The following is a 5883-nucleotide window of genomic DNA, read 5'->3' on the forward strand; positions in this document are numbered from 1 at the left end:
TGACTGTGTCCAATGTTACATTACATTATGCTAATAGATGCTGGATCTCTAAATAAAATAAGTCTGATAGGCTCCTCAAATGTAAATACTGCAAATACTTTTCTCTTGTTGATGTAAGGCCCATGTCCTGAGTGGTTCAAAACTACTTCTACATCGCCATCTACTGGATTATATGAGACACTGAACAAAGACTGGTACAGTTTTTCTCAAATGCGTACAAGCATTTTTTGGAACAATATTTTTCAAAACCGAGTTCACAAGACACTAAACTCATTTTTTAAATGTAGTTGCCTTCTCAAAACATTAATACATTCATCAAAACTACACTGAGTGTAAAAAACATTAGGAACACCTGCTCTTTCCATGAAATAGACTGACCAGGTGAAAGCTATGATCCCTTATTGATGTAACTTGTTAAATCAACTTCAATCAGTGTAGATGAAGGGGAGGAGACAGGTTAAATATTATTTTTGAAGCCTTGAGACAATTGAGACATGGATTGTGTATGTGTGCCATTCAGAGTGTGAATGAGCAAGACAAAATATGCAAGTGCCTTTGAACGGGGTATGGTAGTAGGTGCCAGGCGCACCGGTTTGTGTCAAGGACTGCAACGTTGCTGGGTTTTTCATGTTCAACAGTTTCCCATGTGTATCAACAAAGATCCACCACCCAAAGGCCACCCAGCCAACTGTGGGAAGCATTGGAGTCAACATGGGCCAGCATCCTTGTGGAATGCTTTCAACACCTTGTAGAAAGGAAAGGAAAGGGGGATACCTAGTCAGTTGTACAACTGAATGCATTCAACTGAAATGTGCCTTCCGCATTTAACCCAACCCTAGAGTCCATGTCCCAACGAATTGAGGCTGTTCTGAGGGCAAGGGGGTGGGGGCTGCGACTCAATATTAGGAAGGTGTTCTTAATATTTTGTATTCTCAGTGTAGCTACGTTTCAACACAGATCCCAAAATTGCTTGTATGCGATAGAGAAAAACTGTAAGATCATCTGGACTGCACAGGGAAACAGTCCTTTACAATATGAACCATACGGTCTATGGTATGAACACTAGCTTATAGCATTATTTTAAAGTGAAAGTGTGTCAAGGTCAAAAATATCCTCTAGCATAATTAAGTATGTCCTTGCCAGTTTCCGAGCAACAGTCCAAATCCACTTTCATCTTGCACTGCAAGATTCATGCAACAAACAAAACTCTACCCACAGGCATTCTACCATGAATAGAGTATGGCCATGATAACAAAATCACCTTCTCATGGGTTACATTGTATTCAAAAGTGGTCATGGCAGGTCATGTGTTGCCATGGTAACTGAGATATGAGCGTCAGCTGATACGGGCAGCGGAAACAAAGTTGTGGAGAGTGTATCATTGTATGATACAACCAGAAGGTCACAGAGGGTTTGTGAGTTAGACAAGAAGAAACAAGCTGAAGAAGAACATTAGACCTACAAAGTTTAGAGCAAGAGTAGATTACCTGGACCCATGTTAAGCCTACTCCTGGCCTAAATAGGCAGTTTAGTCCTGAAGTAGACTTAATCTGGGTCCGGGAGACTGGTATTATTTGTGTTTCCAATGCTCAATTGCATTTCTTCAAACAATGTGATAAGAGTGAGTCAATACAGTCACATACACTACATATATACAAATGTATATGGACACCCCTTAAAATTAGTGGATTCGGCTATTTCAGCCACACCCGTTGCTGACAGGTGTATAAAATTGAGCACACCGCCATGCAATCTCCATAGCCCAACATTGGCAGTAGAATGGACTTACTGAAGAGCTCAGTGACTTTCAACGTGGCACAGTCATAGGATTCCACCTTTCCAACAAGTCAGTTCGTTCAGATTTCTGCCCCGCTAGAGCTGCCCCGGTCAACTGTAAGTGCTGTTATTGTGAAGTGGAACCATCTAGGAGCAACAACAGCTCAGCCGCGAAGTGGTAGGCCACACAAGCTCACAGAATGGGACCACCGAGTGCTGAAGCGAGTAAAAATCATCTGTCTTCAGTTTCAACACTCACTACCGAGTTCCAAACTGCCTCTGGAAGCAACGTCAGCACAAGAACTGTTCATCTGGAGCTTCATGAAATGGGTTTCCATGGCCGAGCATCCGCACACAGGCCTAAGATCACCATGCGCAATGCCAAGCATCGGCTGGAGTGGTGTAAAGCTCGCCGCCTTTGGACTCTGGAGCAGTGGAAACGCGTTCTCTGGAGTGATGAATCACGCTTCACCCTCTGGCAGTCCGAGGGACGAATCTGGCCCCAATGCATTGTGCCAACTGTAAAGTTTGGTGGAGGAGGAATAATGGTCTGGGGCTGTTTTTCATGGTTCGGGCTGGGCCCCTTAGTTCGAGTGAAGGGAACTCTTAATGCTACAGCATACAATGACATTCTAGACCAGGGGTACTCAACTACTATTTGAGAAGGTCCAGTGACACAAATTTCCTAGGTGGCAAAGGTCCGGATGGATATTGTCCTTTATCGGCGCTGTGGTACAGCGTAGTAACAAACATAGTCGTCTACGACTTAGGAAACCTGTTGTTATATACAATGTACATTAAATAAATTAAGTGAGACTAAGAATTTGAATTAACTACAACTTCTTTCGAATGTAAACGTGTGCAACATTGCATCAACATTGCAGAAGAACAAAAGTAGTTGCATAACTGTCTATGCAAAAAGTGCACTGTGAACCATTGTTCAAAAAAAATATTTTATTAAAATGTCCTGTGTAGCACAGTTGGTAGAGCATGGCGTTTGCAACGCCAGGGTTGTGGGTTCGTTTCCCACGGGGGGCCAGTATGAAAATGTATGCACTCACTAACTGTAAGTTGCTCTGGATAAGAGCGTCTGATAAATGACTAAAATGTAAAAATAAAGTGCATGTTTTCTGGAGAACAAAGGAGAGTTGAACAAAAATAATAATCTGAATGCACAGAACGTCACTGCGGGCCATGCAACATTCATGTATAAGTTACTCTGGGCCTTGCCCTGCATTAATGAGAGAAATTACACTTTCTGTCTCCTGCCAATGCTGTGAATGTTGGCACAAATGGTGTGAGAGCAACTCTGAGACACTGGTGCAGGTGTTCATTGGTGAGCCTGGTACGGTATTTGTTTATAATAAAGTTCATTGTGGAGAAGGCTGATTCAAGATAGGATTCCAAACAGATGTAAATAATAATAATTGGCTAGCAAGCAAGCTAAGTTTACTAGCTAACAGTGAGGAGAAACAATAATACAACAATTTAACTGTTGTAAATCTCTAAAAATGATAAGCTGGTTTTACTATAAAAATATTTGCCGAAGCATGCCTGTTAGACATGGCTGTAGCTAGATATTGCATACCTACCTACCTAGGTACATTTGTACGGTCTGGTCACTGTGCAAAGGTTGAGGGTTATGCCATATTTCTTTCTATTAGGCTAGATATTGTTCTAAATGTAATCTCTGTGCTTATGCACATGTACAGTTGAAGTCGGAAGTTTACATACACTTAGGTTGGAGTCATTAAAACTTGTTTTTCAACCACTCCACAAATTTCTTGTTAACAAACTATAGTTTTGGCAAGTCGGTTAGGACATCTACTTTGTGCACATGGGCCAACACAGGTGAAACAACTTCCCACTAATGAGATGGCAACCATCACAGGTGCAACAAATACTGACTGACGAGGTGACACCAATCGGTGCGCCCTACATGCTACCGAGCTATTTGTGCTAATGTCCAACCTCAAAATATAAATGGAAAAACCAAAGCCTGTAACAAGTATCTGTTTTTTTTGTGTGTTTTTTTGATTCACCCCAGAATAATTTCTTACAGTGTGGTTGAGTGGGTAAAATTCCAAAGGAATGTACCATCTTACTGCCCCTCCTTTTTCTAGTCTGTCTAAATCAGGGGTGTCAAACGTACGGCCCGCGGGCCGGATCAGGCCCGCAAACGGGTTTAATCCGGCCCGCGAGATGATTAAAAAAAATAATAAAAAAAAACATTTTTATTTTTTTTTATTTTTTTAAAGTATAAAAATGGCTGCAATTTTTCAATAAAATAAACTGCTGTTCCAATTGCGTCCACTGGATGGCGCAATAGCAATTGTGTTAAGCAAGCAAACTGTTTATACCGGGGCAGAGCAAGTAGGTCAAGCACGTGCAGCCAATGAGCTACTTTGTTTTGCCCGCGATATTTATTACGGCTTCTACTTTTAACATTATGTGCTTTGGCACCCTCATTGCCCCAATATGTCTCTGTCAAAAAAGAGAAAAGTGGACGCAGAGTGCAGAGTGTTCCAAGAAAAATGGTCATCCTATTTATTCACGGAATTGAATGGGAAAGCTGTATGTTTGGTGTGTTCAGAGCATGTTGCAGTGCTGAAAGAATATAACCTTCGTCGCCACTATGTGAGTCTTCATGCCGACAAATATGACAACTTTCAAGGACAGCGGAGATGAGAGAAGGTGAATGAACTGTTGGCGGGTCTGAAGAAACAGCAGTCTGTGTTTACTCACAGCCGAGACATCAGTGACGCTGCAGTGAAAGCTAGCTACCTCATTGCTAATGAAATCGCAGTGGCTTCAAAACCATTTAGTGAGGGTGAATTTGTAAAAACATGCATGATGAAGGCAGCGGAGATTGTGTGCCCTGAAAAGCGGCAGGCTTTTGCAAATATCAGCCTGACAAGAAACACAGTTGCAGACAGGATTTCCGATCTTTCAGTGGATTTGGACAGCCAGTTGAAGCAAAAAGTAAAGTCATTTATTGCGTTTTCGGTTGCAATTGATGAAAGCACGGACATTACAGATGTTGCACAACTGGCCATTTTCATCCGCGGAGTTGATGACACATTGACCGTCACCGAGGAGTTCGTGGAGTTGGTGCCGATGACAGATACAGCGACAGCAGCTGATATTTTTACCGCACTCGTCGGCGCGCTGGACAGGGTCGGAGTGGACTGGTCCCGCGCTGTCAGCCTGGCTACAGATGGTGCACCCTCAATGATCGGGAAAAAAGCAGGCGTTGTGACAAAGTTCAGAGAGAAAGTGCAATCTGCAAATGGAGGACGTGATTTTTTGACTTTTCACTATATTTTGCACCAGGAGGCTTTGTGTTGCAAGTCATTAAAGATGGATAACGTCATGAAGGTGGTCATCCAAACTGTTAATTTCATCCGATCCTTGAGCCTGAATCACCGTCAGTTTGACAGCCTTCTCAGAGAGAAAGACCACATCTATGGCCTGCCATACCACACTGAGGTAAGATGGTTAAGCCGAGGTGCTGTGCTGAGGCGTTTCTTTGATTTACGAGAAGAAATTGAACAGTTCATGGAAGAAAAGGGCAAACCAGTGTTAGAATTTCATTCCGCAGAATGGAAGCAGGACCTTGCATTTATGGTGGATGTTACAGAGCACCTGAATAACTTGAACAAACAGCTGCAAGGGCGCAACAAAGTTGTCACGCAGTATTATGACAGCATACGTTCTTTCAAGTTGAAGCTGTCATTGTGGGAGACGCAACTTGCCGGTGGTGATGCAGCTCACTTCCCCTGTCTGAAAAATGTGTGCGCGACCCAACATGTGGCAGACATGAAGCGGTTCAAAAGATTAAATAACGGGACTGTTACGGGAGTTTGAGCAACGCTTTCAGATTTATGTTTATGTTTTTATGTTGATGTGCTATTGTTTTTAATTGATTTTATTTGTATATTTAACCTATTCTTGACTCTGTGGTTCTTGCACTTGTTTGGGGAACAGGATTTCATTATTTTTATCTACATTTCTGCCTGAGAAATGACACCCTGATATAGTTCTGTGATCTGTGAAACAGTTCTGTTAATCACTGAGGCATTGTGTGTTTGTGTGTTCTTTGTCCTC

This window comes from Coregonus clupeaformis, unplaced genomic scaffold (genome assembly GCF_020615455.1).
Source record: "Coregonus clupeaformis isolate EN_2021a unplaced genomic scaffold, ASM2061545v1 scaf0053, whole genome shotgun sequence".
NCBI classification, from domain to species: domain Eukaryota; kingdom Metazoa; phylum Chordata; class Actinopteri; order Salmoniformes; family Salmonidae; genus Coregonus; species Coregonus clupeaformis.